The 21,290-nt window shown below is 31.5% G+C and overlaps 1 pseudogene; it reads right to left on the bottom strand.

Annotated features, from left to right (window-relative positions):
• Positions 1-10,397: 10,397 nt before the first annotated feature.
• Positions 10,398-15,737, bottom strand: LOC107949830 (zinc finger CCCH domain-containing protein 32-like; annotated as a pseudogene).
• Positions 15,738-21,290: the final 5,553 nt, after the last annotated feature.

Below are 21,290 nucleotides of genomic sequence, written 5' to 3'. Positions count from 1 at the left end.
TCGAAAAGATTCTTTACTGAAGAACGGGGAAGAGTTCATGCGTTGAATATCTAAAGCATTCGTACCCGTTGAATGCAATCCCTTTTCTCTTTATGACACTTTTTCACTATCATTGGTTAACTTTCTTTGTTTGCTGTATTTGAAATGAATAAATGTGAGGTATCCTTTTGTCCCTACCTGACCATTTTCATGCATCTCATTATGTGGCTCATTTACATGATAAACAGTGAAATGACATACTCTAAACAAAAGAAATGTTAAGCATTACCCGGATAAGAATTTGATAAGTACAAGAGCCTCAAAGCAAGGACAAAGTTCAACTAGGGGCAAAAGAGTGATATCTGAGAAACATAGATTACTCGTGAAGCTTGAGGATTGGTACAGGGCCTAAAGAAAAAATCAATAGCCGAAATAATGAATACAGATCATCACAAAAATCGTGACGAAAAAGGACATACGACAAACATGCCTGAAGCGCATAGCAAAATCATGTAGGCATAAAGGCATTTAAGACAAACATGTGCATATCATGATAACATCATGCATGACATATACAGATACTCCAGTAGAGCAAGAGGATGTGATGATAGCTGTACTGAATCAAAGGAAAAGACACATGAGTTCCACCAGATGACAGGTTTTGGTATTTTGATGTTTTTATTTCTGTTTTCAAAATTAAACTCATATTGCAAGAAATGAGTTGAGCCTCAAGAAACATTGAGGTATTTTCTATTTCTGTCACTCAAAAAAAAATCAATCTACTCATATTGCGAGAGGTGAGTTGAGCCTCAGGTCACGCTGTGGTATTTTTAATTCCTGTTTTTCAAAAAAATCAACTCATATTGCGAGAGGTGAGTTGAGCATCAGGCCACGCTGAGGTATTTTCAATTTCTATTTGTCAAAAATCAACTCATATTGCGAGAGGTGAGTTGAGCCTCAGGACACGCTGAGGTATTTTCAAATTCTGTTTTTCAATTTATGTTTTTCAAAAATCAATTCATATTGCTAGAGGTGAGTTGAGCCTCAAGACACGTTGAGGTATTTTCAATTTCTATCTTTCAAAAAAAATCAACTCATATTGCGAGAGGTGAGTTGAGCCTTAGGACACGCTGAGGTAATTTCAACTTCTGTTTGTCAAAAATTAACTCATATTGCGAGAGATGAGTTGAGCCTCATGGCACGCTGAGGAATTTTCAATTTCTTCTTTTCAATTTCTGCTTTTCAAAAAAATCAACTCATATTACGAGAGGTGAGTTGAGCCCCAGCTCACATACTGAGGTATTTCAGTTTCTTTTTTTTCAAAAAAAAATCAACTCATATTGTGAGAAGTGAGTTGAGCATCGGGTCACATGGCGAGGTATTTTCAAAATCTACTTTTTAGATTAAGTTTCAAAAACAACTCATATTGCGAAGGGTGAGTTGAGCATTGGCTCACGCGCTGAGCTATTTTCAATTTCTGTTTTTAATGTCTGTTTTTAAAGAGTCAATTCATATTGCGAGAAATGAGTTGAGATCAGGATCACGTGCCGAGTAAAGAATAAAGATTGGAGCTGATTGGAAACACCAGATTTTGTATATCTGAAGTTGCAGTGGAGCTGATCGAGGATATCAGATCTTGCCTTTCTGAAGTGGCAGAAGAGAAGACCCAAAACCTTATCTCACTAAAGCGATAGAAGAGCAGATTGAAGCTGTAGATCTTATCTTGCTGAAGTTACAGTGAAGCAGATCGAAGCCACAAATCTCATATCCTTGAAGTTACATTTGAATAGATTGAAGCTACAATATATGGTGGATTAGAACGAGACTATTTGGAAAAGAGGAGCTCCAAAGCAAGTCAAGACCCAGCAGGACCGGGCAAGTTTTGTCTTCTTTGAGAGTCTTTGCTCTATTCCCGTTGCACGACAATGAGCAAAGATGGGCAGCTGTAGAAGCCCAAATTGCCCGGGCCTGAATACAAATAACCCAAAACCCAGTTACAACCAGACCCACTACCCAATTACAATAACTAAACCCATTACATCAAAACCCAAACTAAATCAAAAACTACCCAAACCTACCTAACAGACCCATTTTACGCCCTCAGCCCAATACTAACCTAAATCAACCTAGCCCAACAACCAAGCCCAATCCAGAAACCCTAGCTCCCCACTTGCCTCCCCCCACTTGCCTCTGCCACCACCTACCTGCTGCAACACCATCCCCTGGCGCCATCTGCCCCATGGTCACCTCCACCGGCCATCAACCTACTTGCAAAGTCAAATAAACACGCAACAATAAGATTAAGGGCATTGTAAAAGGCTATAAAAAGGAAAATCTAAATTATGTTTTGGGTTTGGCAGTTCAAACACAAAAATAAGAAAAAACATTCGATTTCAGAGTAAAAATAGCAATTCAATCAGTTTAAATACAAGAATAGCATCTAAGCAAACCGAATACCAAAGATCGAAGAATCAAAAGTGTGAAAAGCCTAAGGTGATTATTTTTTTTTCATTTTAAATTCTGTTTTGGTTTCATTTTTCCACATATATATATTAAAACATAAAAAAATATAAAACAAATAATTAAAAAAATAAAAAGAAAAATTACATTTTCCTGCCACCACGCACAGTGGCCAGCACCAGCGCCGGCGACGGTCCGGCGATCAGACCGATGACCAGCCAATGGCCGAAAATCTCTTCCCTCCCCCTCTCCCTCTTTTTTTTCTTTCCCCCGTTCAAATGATTTTTTTTAAAAAAAATTTGTCTTTTATAAGGACCAAAACGGTGCGTTTTGGTCCCCCCCCGTTTAAAAGAAAACGACGTCGTTTTGGCCCCGGGTCGGACCGACTCGACCCGACCCGCTAGGATCCGCGTGTTTTTATAGCATAAGGGCTAATTGCGCTCTTGACCCTTCCGCAATTTATGATTTTACAATCAAATTTGTTGTTATTTTCAATTTGGCCCAATAGTTTACTTCGATTTTTGATTTAGTCCCCATAATACTGCGCGTTTTGGGGCAAATGGGTTTATTGTGCTTTTGGTCCCTCCCCTATTTTTTGCGCGTTTAATTTGGTCCCGTTCTCTTTCTCTTTATTTCAAATTCGCCCCAGAATTCTGTCCTTCATCCAATTTTAGTCCTTTCAGGTTATTTTCATATCTTTATTATTAAATTAATTATTTTTAATGTTACTTAATATTATTATATTTACTATTATTTATATTATTCTTATTATTATTAATAATAGTATATGTTAATTATGTATGCATATATCTTTAATATACATATATCTATGTATATTCATGTAATACTATTAATAGTTTTTTTAACATTATTGTCGTTTCTAATATATATGTGTATCGTATATGTTTTTATATATGTTATGTATATATCTTTAGTATTATTAGTTATACGTTTTATACTATTTCTTGTATATGTTCTTATCAATGTTAGTATGTGTTCTATTTTGTGTATATATCTTTAATATATATGTATGTAGTTATGTAGTAATATTAAGAGTTGTCTTTTAGCATTATTTTTAATATGTATATACTATGTAAATATTTTAACATTTTTATATATATTGTGTGTATGTATCTTTAAATATTGCATTTTTATATATGTTATGTATATACCTCTAATACCATATTATTTGTATATTTTTATTTTTCATATCTTCTTGAATACTATTACATATATATATATATCTTTTTAATACCACATCATATATTTACTATTATTTTATTTATTTTTATTCCTATTATATTTATTATTAATATTAGTATATGTATTTTATTATACGTATATATATTTTTATAAATAGTATTATTTTCATATATCCTTATATTTATTATTACACTTATTATTTTATTCTAATATTATTATGTATTTATTTTAAAATATATGTATATATTTGTGTAGTATTATTAATGTATATATTTTTTATGTTATTAGTATTTATAATGTATCTTGTATATGTTCATTTTATATATTATGTAGGTATATATTACGTATGTATTTTAGTATTACTATGTATACACCTTTCACTCTTATCATTACACATACTTTAATTTATATATATATAGCACTATTAGTATTTTTAATATTATGTTTACGTCACTTCATTTATTATTATATGTTTATATATATTCATGATTTTATTTCGTGTTTAATGCTATTACTATCATGTTTAATACCATATGCATTATTATAGTTTTATACTATTACTATTGCATGTATATTGTTAATGTTCTATATATTATCTGTTTCGTATATTCTTAACTTTTTATTAATATTTGTCTGTTCCGAGTTTAGCATTAGTAGTTCATGCCATAGTGCAACATCAATTTTAGTTTTCTTTTACTTTTATTTGTTTTATCTAGAAATATTTTCATTCATGTCTTTAAATTAATTTCAATAAATAAGGTAACGTGCCGATTTAACATTAAGTCGTTGATTTTATCGCTATGTTGGGTGAATATCATCGGCTCGTGTAAAAAAGGGAACGTCCTTCTCAAAAGAGATCGAAATTATAAAAAATTCTCGTGTTTTGGCCGGATCACGATTAAAATTTAAATTGAACTCGTATTTTTTAGAATCAAGACAATGCATGTTTTACAATATACCAATTTTGGGCGTCGCGAGGGTGCTAATACCTTCCTCGTGCGTAACCGACTCCCGAACCCTATTTCTTCTCTGGCTTTTGACGTAGACCTAAACTCGGCCTTCTTTTTGTATAAAAAATAAATTTATTAGGTGTCCCATCACACCTAGAAAAAAGATTGGTGGCTACTCCATTTTTTAATAAAAACCGAAAGTCGGTTTTCAAATTTCCAATAAGTCACCTCAATTAGAGACCAAGCAAAATTTTTACGTCGCTACAATATCTCTTGGACATTTCTGTTATCGATTGTTGGACTTCTTCTGATCTGATGTTTGGGTTGGGTAAGTACGTTTCTGTGATATCAACTGAAAGTTAATTGTGTAATTCTGTCAAAAGTTCTAAGAAACGACGGTTTCGTGTCGTTGAGATAGTTTTGCGCTAATAGATAAATTCTCTTAGTTAAATGATTTTGGTTTCCTTATTTTAGGAGTAGGTGTTAGAAGTAACGAATCTCGGCAAGTCAATTCGAGTAATTGTTGTTGGTCTTTTAGTAAGTGTTGAATTCGTTGAAGGTTTTGTGTCGAAACTTTTGACATAAGTGTTCTGCGCATAATTGTGCATCATTGTCGATAAATTTAGTTGATTGAGTTATTGGATGATCGTTTTAGGCTTCGAGGATCCTATAACTTGTTCCTACTTAGAAATCACTTCAAGTGCGTACCAAAAACCTAAGTTTTTATAAATTTTGAATGCCAAAAAATATGACTATCAATGCCACACGGCCGTGTGTTAGGTCATGTAACATACTGTTCACCAAATACGAGCCACAAAGGTATGTGTCCAGGCCGTGTGTGGTTATATTAGTACAAAGTTCACACGGGCCAAAGACATGGGCGTGTGTCAAGGCCCTGTTACTCACTAAGTACAACATAAGGAACACATGAGTTAGGGACACAGGCGTGTGTCCAGGCCATGTAACTCATTATTTACGACTTAGGACCACACGAGCAGATGACACGAGCGTATGCCGAGCCGTGTGAGACACACGAGTGGGCACACGGGCGTGTGTCAAGCCTTGTGGTTTGTGGGAAAAACTCTAAAACTTGTCTCTGAGGTCGTAAGCGTCGTCTAACACGAACATTGGCCTTCCACAATGTATTTATGATCTAATTAGATTGTATGAGTGCTATTTGATGTTTTGAGACTGAGGTGTTGGTTATATAAATGTATACGTATTATGAAGACTGTCGATGATATTGATAAATATCACTTAATTATGAATTGAGTCTGAATAACTGAGCATATGTTCTTGATATCTGTAATCTGCACTGTATGGGATGGGAATTTTGTAAAGGAGGAAGTGATCTGTTCTGATTCAATAGCCAAAGCCACGATTTTATGTGAATTTGGCATTTTATCATATTTCGATCTGGCAGCTAATTTGCACCTCACTGAACGTGTCAGATTGACACTTCCGGTGTGTAAGGTTGGATGGGTATTAAATGCCTTTAATGGTGTGTTTGTACTATCGAAGATGGTATGTAGTTGTAGGGGTAGGAATAATTGCATCTGTTCCTGATTTGTACCGTATATGAACTGGAATCGTTCTAATGCATAACTAATACTTTAAATCTGCACTAACTATTCTTTATTTCTGATTGACATATGAGATTCAATAATTTACTATGTGATTATGCTTTTAGATGAACCTATTATGATTATATGCTGAGTTTTCAACTCATTTTGTTATTGACTAAATTTTAGGTAATGCACAATCTTGATCGGGTCGGCATGGCGGGAGCTCGGTCAACTTCCTTTATCACCCTTTATTATTATTATTATTAGTAATTTCAGCATTCTCTAGTAATATGACTTTAAGGTTATTGGATTATTGGCTGACCTTTATAACTTTTATAATTTGTCGAATGGTTTCTTTATTTGTGTTATAAAAATGGATTTCTCTAATGTCAATATAACTCTTTGGACTTGGTCTGAACGCCTAAGTTGGGTTTGGGGTTGTTACAAAATTTATATGTCATTCAAGAACATTTATAACAAATAAAAAGTAAGATAAACTACTTAGTTGATAAGATAAACTACTTAGTTGATCACCAACTTTTTTAGCGCTTTCATTTTAGTTATTCAAATAAAAATACTTGCAAGTTGATCATTGTTGTTAGAAAATTTTTTCATTTGTCACTCAAACGTTAAATCCCTAAAGGCAGCAAACTATACACGCCACATCATTTTTGACCAATTTTTTATCTCCTCTTCCACTCTTCATCATCTTCTTCCCCTCCACACCACCCTTCCCGCTGACATTCTTCTTCTTTCTTTGCACTTTGCTTCCAGCCACCGCACCATCTATTTTTTTTTTAAATCTATCTTTTATGGTTCATGTTATGTTGTGTCAAAATTCAGAGACTGCCCAGTTCTAAGCACCTAAAAGCCTCATTGTTACAAGCTTTTAAGTGATGCTACCAAAGAAGAGGAGGATACCAAAGCTGACAGGAAGAGGAAGGTGATCGATGGTACAGAGTTTGGAGCATTGGAATGTCACATTTTTATCGAGAAATTCATTACAAAATCGAAGAGAAGAAACTGAAAAAAAAGAATAAACAGGCAAGAATCTCCCTTTTTGTTTTAAAGTAGTCGCCACTATTCACGTATGAAAACCTGCTTTCAACAGAAAGCTAACTAATATTTTATTTTTGTATTAAAATTTTCATGATCTAACTAACTGTTATTTTATATTTGACTTTTGTCTTTTGTCTAAAATAGATGGCCAGATTCATAATTTGAATACTGTGTATATATGTACATACACATACTCTAGGCTAAAAGTAAGAGTGTTGTTTTATCTCTTGATGGGGTTGTTTTAGTTTTTGAGTTTACGCTACATCCCTGTGTTGCCATTGTTGACCTTGATCCTCTCTTTTGAAGTTCAGTTATAATATCATTTTTTTTTCCATATATCCAATGGGAAGAAAAAGGTTTTTGGTGGTTTTGATCTGAATTTTCTTAGATCTGTTTAATTTTTTTTTAACATATAGTTTGATTTTAGATCAATTGTTGGTTTTCTTCATATTAATGGATAAACAACAGCTGAGCTCTTTTTTAGCAATTAAAGTTAAGTCTTGGTTTTTTGGATAAAGAATGTTCATTTAGTATTGTTGTTGATTTGGGTTGTCTTTTTTTTAATACTGGGTTTTTTATTTAATTTCCATATCTTACTACAATCCTTAGAAATTGGAATTTTTTTTCTCTTTATTTATTGGAACAAGTTGGAAACTTAAAAGCAAAGGAAAAATAAGAAGGGTGAAAGTACGGGTAGTGTGGTGTGAAGGGAAAGAGGCTTTTTTATCAAAATAACCCAAATAATTTAATTAAGTATCAAAATGACTCACTTTTTTAATTAAACATGAAAATGACCCTAAATCTACACTAAAAGTTGGTGGAGCCAAATTATATTACGCCACCAACTTGCCACGTCAATAGGGAGCATAAAAAATTAATTTTTTAGTGTAACCATGTAAAATGGCGCCACTTGTATAAATACAAGGAAAATACTATAATTTCTAGAAAAATAGGGGACTTCAAAATAATTTTTATTTTCTGGTGGAACTAATTTAAATGGCACCACCAGACCTGACACGCTGCTTCTGATTTTTCTACTTTTGTCTTTTTCTTTAACTTTTTTCTTTTTTTAAGTTTTATATTTTTTCTTATTTTATTTTATTTATTTATTTTTTGTTATTAATTTTAAAAAAATTTGAAATGTATATTTGAAATGTTTTATAATATATATTTTTTAAAATTTTAAATATTATTTTTTAAAATTTTAAATATTATTTTAAAATTATTTTTTAAAATTTTAAATATATATTTTTAAATTATTTATTATAAATTTTAAAAATGTATTTTTGAAATTAATTTTTCTAAATTTTAAATATTATTTTTTAAATATTAAATATATTTTTTAATAATATTTAAACATTAAAATTTTTAAATAAAATTTTTATAAAAAATTAAAAAGGTTTAAATATCTTTAAAAATATCAATTTTTACATAGAATTTTTTAAATTATTATTATTTAATTATTTTTTAATATATTTAACCATTTTTAATTTTTTATTAAAAATTTTAAATGTTTTATATTATTAAAAAATAAAAACAAATAATAAATTTGAAAGATCATATCTTTTAAATGTTTAAATATTTCATATTATTAAAAACTATATTTAATTTTTAAAAAATAATATTTAAAATTTTAAAATATATATATTATAAAACATTTCAAATATAATTTTAATTTTTTTTAAATTAATAATAATAAATAAACAAAATAGAATAAGAAAAAATATAAAACTTTAAAAAAATTAAAGAAAAAGACAAAAGTTAAAAAAAAGTAAAAAAAAACAAATTAAAGAAAATCAAAAGCAAGGTATCAGCATAGATTCTGTGGCGCCATTTAAATTAGTTCCACTAAAAATTAGAAAATTATTTATAAAATACCTCATTTTTTCAGAATTTTTTAAATTATAATTTTTTAATTATTTTTAAAGATATTTAAACCTTTTTAAAAAAATTTATAAAATTTTAAATGTTTAAATATTATTAAAAATATATTCAGTATTTAAAAATAATATTTAATATTTTAAAAAATGATTTCAAATATATATTTTTAAAATTTATAAGAAATAATTTCAAAAATATACATTTAAAATTTAAAAAAATAATTTAAAAATAATATTTAAAACTTTAAAAAATATATATTATAAAACATTTCAAATATACATTTCAAATTTTTTTAAATTAATAACAAAAAAATAAAATAAGAAAAAGTATAAAACTTAAAAAAAAAAGACAAGTTAAAAAAAGTAATAAAAAATCAGAAGCGTCTCAAGTCTTTGGCTCCACCAAAAAATAAAAAATTGTTTTTAAGTCCCCTTTTTTCAAAAATTACAATATTTCTATAACTCCATTAAAAAATTAATTTTTTATGCTCTTTACTGACATGACAAATTAGTGACACCATATAATTTGACTCCACCAACTTTTACTGTAAATTTAATATCATTTTCGTGTTTAATTAAAAAAGGGTCATTTTAATACTTAATTAAATTATTTGAGTTATTTTCATAAAAAAAAGTGAGAAAGAAGATGTACAGTAACATGAGATAAAAAAATTTGCCAAAAATGATGTCGTGCACAGTCAGCCTCAATTATATAATTAACAATTATAAATTTAACAGTTAGGTGATTAAAATGAAAATTTCTCTAATGACTCATTAGATCAAATTGCAAGTATTTTTATTTGGGTGACCATAAAAAAAAGCCCAAAAAATTGGGTCACCAACTAAACAAGTACAATGCCAAAAAGAATCTTTGCCGTTTAGTATCATCTCCTTAGCATGCAAGGATACATACATGTATCCAACAAAGGTGTGCTCATTTCTTTGCAAATTTTCCCATTATTTTGAAAGGTCCTTTAAGAATCATGCCCCATAATTATGTCCGGATATACATCAGATACCATCGTTAGACATGAGCATCTGATATGAATGCTGGACATGAGCAATGCAAAAAAAAAAAGAAACTAAGAGTCGAAAAAACACAGAAAAAATGCTTTATTAACGTGTCAAAATTTATATAAAACATATAATACCAAAAACTCGATTGTGACAGGAAAGTGACACGAGGACGACACACGGCACAAATGCATAAATTGCTAATTCTGCCTAAACAGAAATAAGCAGCAGGGAAATCTGTAAAATCAAGTGATAAAAAGGCATGGAGAAGATTTAAGACATACAGGGAAGTGGAAATCATTCTTCAATTCCTCATTGCAAATGAACAAAGCATATAAAACATCAAGTTGAAAGTACAGTCAGAGGCTAACCTGATATAACGGCTCTCTGCTTCGATTTATTTGGAAGAGAGCGGTAGATAGGAGTTCATACACTGTTTGCTACAAAAGCTTATTCCAGATTATATTTGACAGTAAATAAAGACAAGAGAGGCATAAAATAGTGGTCCGATTGTGTGGTAAGGCAGATTTGTTGACAACCCTTGCTTCTGAGAAATATAACTTTGCACAATTGACTATAATATACTGAGATCTCTATCAACAGAAAATATATCAAGGATGGTGAAATCACATCGGCAAGAAAATGAAAAATGGCTCTAGCATTTTGCATCGATTTGAGTGACAAACCTCACAATCCTGTCTCGTGCTTGAAAGCTGAAAATCTGAAAGGGGAACAGGATAGGCCAATGTAGCCAGTAAAGACCCAGTAGAACACGGAGCAACTGGTGTATCAATGAGAAACGCTGCTATGGACTAAATCTCATTGTTCCCACCGGATGATCAAATTTGCATGTGGACCCAAACTTGCAGTGCCCATTCTGCAAGTAGAAAGCACAAGGCTGCACCCCCTGTTTACAGGAAATAAAAAAAAATCAAATTAAAATATTTTCTAAAAAAATGAGAAAAGTTGCAAGGGACAAAATCCTGTATGCAATTTAAGAAGCAAAATGTAATGTGTCAAAAACATCATTCCCAGTATTACAGAGTAGAGTTACTAAAGCACAAGATAGTACATAATTGCTATTATAATAGAATTACAAGATATATGATCACTAAAGTCTTGATCGATCTGAAATTCAAGGGATGCAATAGCTATAACCAGAACTAGCAAATGTTAATGCAGAATAGCATTGTTATTGCTTTACATCCATTAAAACGCTACAATTTGACTCAATAAGTATATAATCATGCTAGAATTGCTTAATAGCATAACTCAAGAAGAGCTATAAACATAAAACTTCTTTCAGGACTAGATAACAAACATCACCTGCAAAAGTGAATGACCGAAGCATATGTTACTAAAACTATAAATTACAAGTTGATGAATTACTATTCACTCCATAGTCCATACTTGATCAGCCCTAGCTAATCAAGACTCACATTACGAGAAATGTAAATGAAAAAGTGGGTAAAAACCATTTAATCACACCCTCACATAGCATAATTTTGTCTCATCAGGCCAAGTTGAAGAGAGTGGCTGTGAGGGTGCCCAATCAAAGGCAGCACTTGATTAGGAAGCATTGGATTAAGAACCTTAGTATGTAAAGCTAAAGGCAGCTATTAACTCAACCGCAAGTCTATCTAGCCAAAAACATGAGTGAAATTAAAAATAACAGTAATAAAACCTTAACTATGTGTAGTTTAAAACATAGGGAACCTTGATGGAGTTAAGTTGCCTAGCTTCTCCAATTGAAACAAAAAAACATACTAATCTCCACCATAAATTGGTGGAATCTTCCTAATCATCTCTTCTGACAACAAGAATATTAGAAACCCTGAGACTATATTACTCAGACTCTGGGATGAGTGTCAGATATGGCTATGCGTCTAACATGGATATGCTCAATATTTTTCCAATATATTTGGAGGATTTTATCCCTATACAATTTCCAACTATGTGTAGCAAAAGAGTGTTGGACACCACACTTCAAGGAAAATGAATAGTCAAAGTAACATAGCCTTGAGAAGCCCTGACAAAAATGCTCCATCATACACCATCTCTAAAGACCAAATCTAATATCATCAATCATCAAACTTACCAACAATTGTAAATAATAGTCATTTCTTCTACTAAACTGCTCTGAACGCGATATTCATTATGAAGCTTTGACCAACCTAAACCATCTAGAAAGAAATAGTTCGATTCCTAAGTTTTGAGGCCAGCATAAACCTTCAACAATAGATTCTTGGCAGGATGTAAGAAATAAAGCAGTCGATAGTGCATGAAGAAATCTCAAATCCATTAAAGATGACCATTACTGAAGCCTCTCAATCCTGCACTAAATGAAGCACACCTAGTCTATATTTTACTGGGGTAGAAGTTCTCTTAAAGAAAATTGTAAAATTAATTAAGAGGGGCTAGGGCTGAAGGGCCGTCTCTTTATTTCCTCCCCAAGGAACAAAAACTTCTAACTGCATAGCAGATAATAGGGAAGTTTGGACTAACAGGACAATCAAAGATAATACAGGTACTTAAAACATATTAGCCTAACCAAACCCAATTTATGATGCAAGATCTTTAAGTCATGATCTCTTAAATGCCCGCTCTAAATGAGAGTAATTATCATAACAGAAGAAAACAATATAATAAGAAGTAATGAGAATGTTCATACTGGACGTAAAGGAAGTCCCATTGGGCTGAGGACGCAATTTGTTTGTGGCACAACCCTGTCTCTAGGATGATGATACCTACAAGATGATCCAAATTTACAGTCCCCAGTCCTCAAATAGTATTGGCATTCAGGTTCACCGGGTCTCTCTGGAAATGTATGTTCCTTCTGGTTACTCCTTGAAAGGCCAGTAGAAGAGGGCAATGAGGAATAAGGACCTGCAAGTGAAGGTGTTGAAGAAGATAGGTGCGTTAGTCCATAGAGAGAAGTTGCTCCAGCAGCAGGTTGTGCACCAGGAGAGAGCACTGGGCTTACAGGTGCCTGCACCAAGTAAGCCAAAAAAGATTCAGGAATCGCATATAGTCTTGATATATCTTTTAATGCAACTTGCTGATCACCCTACCAAGTAGTGACTCCAACCCGGAATAGGAACCACTCCTGGGGAAAACAGTACAGGACCATAAGCTCCCCCTTGAACGTATGAACCAGGTAAAGGTGGAGGCCTTGCCACTCTCACATTGGTAGATGCCCCCCCATACTGCACCGGCTGATAAAATTGAGGTGCAGATGCTGACATTGATGTTCCAGATGGTTGAGGATGATGGAATTTACAAGTAATACCAAATTTGCACTGCCCCGTTTTCAAATAGTAGGAGCATTCTTTCTCACCCTGATAATGGACGTGCATCAAATTGATGCCTAGTTGTTTTAAGAATCCTAAAAACATATGAATAAGAACTGAGGAAAAAGCAAGAAAAGAGACTATACAAACCGGTCGTAATGGGTATCCATGCATGTTCAATGAAACATGGCTAAAGGATCCACCTCCATCTTTTGGATGATGGAACTTACAGGATGCACCAAATTTACAGGTTCCGGTTTTTAAATAAAACTGCACGTGCAAAAAGAGAAAAAGGAAAAGAAACAAGTTAAAAAGAGAGGTCTTTGCAGCTTTAATTAGCAGAGTTGACTCACAGAAAAACAATTTTGCATTTTTCAAAAACTAATTTACTCTTCTACCTGACATACAGGTTCCCCTGGTCGTTCAGGGTACTCCCCTGTTGCTCTTACTGCAGCCTCAACCTAAATGGCATCAGAACCAAATAAAAATAAGGGATTCAACTCTTGAAAAAAACTTAAAGCTGAAAACGAGATAATTCCTGCCTCAGTTTAAAACAACAGGCCAGATGACCGAAGTAAATTCTCTTACATAGTCCAATTCTATCAAGGACTATCCTCAATTCATTTTTAACTATAAATGAAGGTAGCAAATAACTTATTTGAATCATGTTATTCTATTTCCTTTGCAATAAATAAAGAACACCTGAGTTTCAACTGTTAATTTGAGGTAGGTCCAAGAAAAACAATTCCAAGGTATACTTCACTTGATTCTCTTACCACATAATAAAAAAAGAAATCTTTTGCTCAAAATATACTGAAATAACATCTACCAACTTGCTTGGCATCTGATAGTTTGGTATGAAATAGAGTGTAAGACATGAGCCAACAGAATGACCAGTGTTAGGGAAGTCGGTAAAGAAACAGACTTAAGTTGCAAGTCACTCGAATCATTTAAACTCGGAACAGAGGATGTCAAGCATAACTTCTAAATTGTAGTTTCCTGTTTCTATTTAAAGGGAAACAATGCATTAAAAAAGGCATTTGCATAAAAGCCCCTTCACATGATAAGCAACAAATATATATTATATGAATGAAATTATCAGGAAAACATAATCAGTAATGATTGTTATACCCATAAGGACTTAAGGATATTTTAGTAACTACCTGCTACTTATATGCCTTCTGTATAAGGTGATAGCCTCCATAAAGGCAAGCAAGGGTGACTCTCTACATTTTCCTCTTCTTTTATGTAGATGCTCCCTCAAATTATGGAGTAATGACCGATTTGAGCTCCATAGTACATGCCAGAGCACCAAGCACACGCCGACCATTTTAATTTTACAGGTTTCCTCAACAAAAGATTACAACCAATTTGGGCATGACAATAATAACTACCATATAAGAGTTTTCTTTCGATATTGCGGTATACATAGATCATAGCAGGGAAGGTTGCTTCAGTTATGCACTATTATTATCAAAATGTACCATGATTAAACCGCATTGTTCACTTCCATTGTTCTTAATACTAAGTTCACTCAGTTACACAGTAAAATTCTCAGACAAATTAATCAATAACATTTCAATGCTGAACCAAACATTGCATACAAAACTAAATAAACTAATGATTGAAAATTTTACCGCGGCACGGTTGCGGGGATGATTGTAACGGCAGCTATTACCGTAACCACAAAACCCCGTTCGCATGTAGTAAACGCAATCAGTCACCCCGAGCCGTTCCGGGTACGATTCGACGCCCCTCACCGACAATTGCCACATCGATTCTGTACCACAACAAAGAAACACGAATAAAACCCTAATTCGCTCTCCGCATTATTAATAAAAAAACCCTAAAACAAGGTTTACCAGAGAAACGTCGTCACAATGCGAGTAGAAAAAGGAAAAGAAAAAATCCATACACATTGAAATGAACGAAAAAAAATACCTTCCAGTCCAGTTTCGGGCCCAGCGGGGCTCCATTCGGGTTGATAACCGGATTGAGACCCATTACGAGTCGGGTTACGACCGTACAACTCCATCGAAACGGGATTTGATTGTGTGGGTGGGGGCGAGGGGGGTCCGTAGAACAATAATAACCTTACCGACTTCGCCGGAAAAAAAAATCAAACAAAAAAAGAAAATGGAAGGTTCCACGGAGATAAATGGAATGTTCTAGAAAGATCGAAAAGAGCTCAATCGAGAGCTGAAATTTGCTAAGAAGAAGAAGAAGAAGATAGAAAAGAGATTCCTTTTCACTATGTGGGAGCTTTGTTTCTTTCGCTCTCTCAAAAATACCGTACGGTTTGATTTTCGAAGTTTTTCTTTTTTTAATTTTAGCCTTGTTTGATTATTTTATCTATATATTATTTATTATTTATTTCGTACCCGCCAAATAAAGCGCACCTGCAAAAATTGGTAAACATTTTCGGAACAGTGGTTCGGACATTTAAAAACAAAAAGGTAAATTCCCATTAATGGTCCCTGATTTATGTATTATTTTATATATTAATCTTTCTACTATAATTTTATCATTTCTAAATGTTTTGTTGTTCAAAATCTAGTTTTTTGTGTGAATTCCTTCAAGTAATTTGACATTGGATCAATTTTTTTCTTAAATATATCATGATGTGATGCGCCATACAGACAGACTTTTTTTTCGTATAATTTGACAGTTATTATATTTTATTTAAATGTGCAAAAAATTTGTTCAACTATATAAAATTGCTAAGTATATGTATTACGTCATCACATGTTTAAAAAAACATATCAATTTATCTAACATAATTAAGGAAAAAAATTAACCTCAATATTGAAAATACATATTTCAAAAAATAAAATAATTAAAAAGGATCAAATTATAATAATGAGACTAAATCTGCTAAGATGCGCATAGTACAGGGACTTTCGCATGAAATTTGGCCAAACAAAAGCAGGTAACCGACACTTGTAATAACTTAAATTACCGTTGTAACCCTTAGATTTTGTTCGAGCCTTGTTCAACTTCTGGCTGGTTAGTGCTGACGTCAGTCCTGCTTCGTTACATTTCACAACTTGTTACATCATCTTTTTTTTTATGATGATTATTATTTAATTTATTTAATCTCACCCTTAAAAGGTAGATATTTATTTAAAAAAGGATGGAACCGTACTGCTCTCATCCTCTACCCCTAATATTATATAAAAAATTAATCATATAAACACATGTAATAAATAATATTAAATACGATACAATTGTGCATTTTATTATCATCAATTATGAGTTAGTGTCAAGTTGATTAACAACATATATGCAATACGTACGAAATTAAAATAAATAAATAAATTAACTTATAAATAAAAGATATTTCAAAGAGGTAAATATATCATATTAAGAATATTAAATGCACTCTAATTGTTTATCATGATATTGTTATTTTTCTATAAGACGTTAAAAAGTTAACAAGTTAGTGAAAAGAAAATTCAATATTTAAATTTTATTTTTTTAAATAATTAAATATGAGGTTGGCTTATGATACTAATGCAATTAGTGACATTATTTATACACACGTATGTCCATGTGACCAAAACTTGATGAGAGAAAACATTTTATGTTAAAATTTAATATTTTTTAAAATTTATTTTAGAATTATTATAAGTGTAGTGATAAATAATTTATTTATAAATCTATTAAACACATATTCAATTCTTAAATAGGTTAGTTTTAATTTTTTTATTTAAAAACTATATAAATGTATGAAATGACAAAAAGGTCATCAAAATAGTAATAGTAATCATTTAATAAAATAGTATATTAGTCATTTTTTAAACGAATTGGTACATGATTAACCTGTAACATTAACTAAGTAAATATTTTTATTAATAATATAAATAAATAGATTATGACGCGTGAGTGAAAAACAAATATTGTTTTTGAAAAAAATTGTAAAATAATGGGAATTTGGTTAAAATAATAAAGTTCAAAATTTGTGGAGCAATTTCCATTATATGTTAGTTATTGGTAATTTATCACGCATGCCTTTATATTTAGGAATCAGATTGCATTTTATCATTTTTACGAAAAACTGGGTAAATTAACCCTGCACATTAGATCAAAGTCCAAGTTGGTCATTCTATTAAAAATTTTATCAATTTCAACTGTTAAAAATCAATTCATGTATATCAACATGAGGTACACGTGGCACGTCAAATGTAACTTTCTGATTATTCCGTCAGCTACATCAATTTTTAATAACAGAAATGGATGAAATTTTTAACAAAAAGAACCGGTTTAGTCTTTAACCTAACATATAGAGATTAGTTTGCCATTTTTTGAATAAATGGATCAAAATGTAATCAAACTCCCATTACAAGGACCTCTATGGGACTTTTACTATTGGTTTTTATTGGATAATATCATATTTGGTATTTGGGCTTTGTCAACTCTTCTAATGTGATACCTAAACTTTCAAAAAAATAATTTTGGTACCAAACTTTATTGTCATTTATCAATGCCGTACATTTAACTAACAATGTTAATTATTGATACGTGTTAGTTTTTGTCAATAATTTTTATTTTAAATAATGCTCCAAGGACCTGAGATTAAATAACCAAAAAAGATTTTTTTTTTTTAATCTTCACCTTTTTTATCTTCAAAACTAATTATTTTAAATTAAAGTAAATTTAAAATTTTAAAATTAAAGATTACCTCTTTTTTTTGTATAAAACAATAAGGGTTAAGATCATAAAAACCAACAAACGCCTTTGAAGCACATGTAGGTGTAGGCTGTAGCCCATCGTTCGGTTTTCAGGATAAATGGTTGTTGTCCATTGGCTCATCTTGTATGGGGACGAATTGGAGGAGATCCTTGATGTCACCAAACGCTGCTTGGAGCTTCCTTTCTACTTTTGTATGCCCACGTATGATATTCGACCATTTTTTGTCACCTCCGAGAAGCCTATAGACAGAAATATTATGATATTTAGTGAAATAAGGATAGAATGGAGAGTGAGAAGTCCGACCTGGTTTTTGCAAGCAATTTTGTAGCTTTGAGTGGATAGAAACTATGAGAATTTATGGTCTTGAATAATGGAAAATCTGTTAGCCATGCTATCACCTGCAATAGATTAGGGTCTGCATTCGGTCAGTTAAAATTTTTTATCTAAAAAATTAAATAAATCAAATTATACATGTAAACCGAATAAACCAAATCGATTTAGGAAGTAAAATTAAATGAATCGAACAAAAAATTATCAGTTTGATTCAGTTCTATTTTTTAGTTTTTGGATGGATAAAATTCTAATTGAAGTAGTTATAATTTTATTTCCTTTAATTTTTTCACATAATTGTCTTTTTTTCTTCAATCTAGTATATCGTATTATTTTTAATTTTATATTTATTTCAAATTCATTATAAAAATATTAAAAATTAAATCAAATAATTTTTAATGAACTCAAGAAATATTTTATTTCTCACATGACCAACATGCAATTTCATGTCTTCTACTATTCTTAACTTGTATATATAAATTTTGGTTTTTTATATATTAAATGATAAAAATTAAAATGAATATCATAAAAAATTTTAAGTTATCAATTGGGTTTTAATATTAATGAAATTGGGCTTATAAAAGTATTAAGTTTTAATGGATATTTGCTTAAGGTTTAAACTTGGGTTTGAGTATGTAATGGGTTATGGGGTTATGGCCTTAATATATTTATTCAGTTTAAAATGTACCGTACAAACTAATTAAACCTAAAAACTGAATAAACTAAATTTTTTGGTTTTCTGGGTTTGGTTCATTTTGGCTTTTCCGTGTTTTTTTTTTTTTTTTTTGCACTCCTCTGCAATGGACAATGCGAAGAGAGAGTCCGTTTGGAAAGGGGATTTTCAAAAGGATCCGATCTTCGAATTCTTGACTGATGCCTTTGCAAATTTTCAAAGGGGAAGGCATTCATTATAGAATTATGGAGATTTTGGATCCTTATGATTACTCTTATTGTAGAAGGATCAGCCATTTTGAAGATGAGTTCATTTATTAAATTTCAAATTATGTATAGGGTGTAAGCCATACAAGTTTAAAATATCCTTGAATTAAGAGAGTGAATGTTGTTTGAGTTGAGCCACTAATGAAACCATGATGGCAAAGAAGAAATACGAAGAAAGTCAGACCGGAGGAAAAGAAAAGAACCAAACTAGACAACCCGAGCGAAACTACATTCAAGGAAAAGGTGTTCAATGGACTCCTTGCTTTCTTTGCAAAAAGAACAGTGGTTATCATCGTTGGAAAGGCGCCTTGAAAGAAGCTCCTTAGTTGGGTGGCAACTTGTGCAGGAGTTTAAGCTTCCATAGATTAGTCCATGCTTTGTGCAAAGGTGCAACTGCAAGTGTGGTTGCATCTGATGGGCATAGGCACTCTTCATGGAGAAGCAACCATTAATATCATATTTCCATACAATTTTGTCTTCTCCCCCTAGATTGAAAGGGTCCTATTGAGAAGGTCATAGTCCCGATCATGATTAAGAAAGTTTAGAGATTTCTTTTGGTCCCAACTGTTGATGTGTGGGACTGTGCAAGAATGAACATTAATGGCTGAGGCAGGTGGTTTAATAGTGTCAACAAGAGGGAGGTTGGGGTTTATATTGATCCAGCAGTTTCTACCTTCCCAGATTTAAACATCCTTACATTGCATGTAAATGTTTCTTCTTCTAAGAAGGTCTTTCCAAACCCAAGAGTCTATGACTTAGGTTTAACTAATTCAAAGGGTGATGGATGCATTATTTAGCTTTTAAAGTATTTGCGAAAAAAACAGTTATGATCAATCATTATGCGTCACACGGTTTTTGAGAGAAGGGCATCCTAATATTTTATTAACATTATTTTCTATTTTTCTTGTTTCAGTCTTTCTTATTTATTATTAAAATAGTTCTTTCGCCAGTTTATGTTTTGAGAGTATTTCAGAATAATAAATGATTTCACGAGTCGGTTTGAACCCGTGTTATCTTAAGTTTTTTATATTGTTTTATTTGTTTTTCATTGTTTAATAAATCTTTATTTTTTGAAATTTTTTAGTCTTGTCCTTTTACAAGTTTTTTAATCTTATTTATGCATGTAATCTTAATTTTGCAAGTAATTTTACGGAGGGTTTTCTTGTCATCCTTTCCAGTTTGGTAGATGTTCGGTTCTTTTAGGAGTTAGATTGCATTCTCCCCATTTATTAAAAAATTGACAAATTTTAGATTGCATTTCTCCCCATTTATTAAAAAAATTGACAAATTAGTCATTGTATGTTAGATCAAAAAGCAAATTAGTCATTTCTGTTAAAAGTTTCATCAATTTCTACTGTTAAAAACCTGCATGGCCGACAGAACAACCGAACAATTACACATGCCGTGCCATATTCACCTCAGGTTGATGTACAGAAACTAATTTTTAACAATAAAAATGGATGTAATTTTAACAGAAGGATTAATTTGCTCTTTAATTTAATGTACAAGACTAATTTGCCTATTTTTTAGCAAATGGGGCAAAATGTAATCTAACTCTTAGTACAAAGACTTCGGTACTTTTATCTTCAAAAAGCTTCATTGGCATAAAATAAAAGATAAGCTACACTTATAGTCACCCAATTATTGGTAAATTTGTTTTTTGATCACCAAGTATAAAAAGTTAAAAATTAGTCACCTAATTATTCGATTTTATCTTTTTTGGTAGGTAGTTATTAAATTATTGATGGAATAAATGACCTATCAACTTTTAAAATTGGCATGATAAACAACTTTAACCCTCAACATTTTTATATTATGTCTGTCGAAACCATTTTTTGAAAAACGGGAATCGACTTTTGAAAACGAAAATTGGGAGTCGCCACCAATCCTTTTTGAGGTGTAATTGGGCCACCTTATAAAACATTTTGG

The sequence above is a fragment of the Gossypium hirsutum genome, chromosome A08 (assembly GCF_007990345.1).
Source record: "Gossypium hirsutum isolate 1008001.06 chromosome A08, Gossypium_hirsutum_v2.1, whole genome shotgun sequence".
NCBI classification, from domain to species: Eukaryota; Viridiplantae; Streptophyta; class Magnoliopsida; order Malvales; family Malvaceae; genus Gossypium; species Gossypium hirsutum.
The sequence above is the reverse complement of the archived record's forward strand: the minus strand, read 5'-3'. Positions and strand labels throughout refer to the sequence as shown.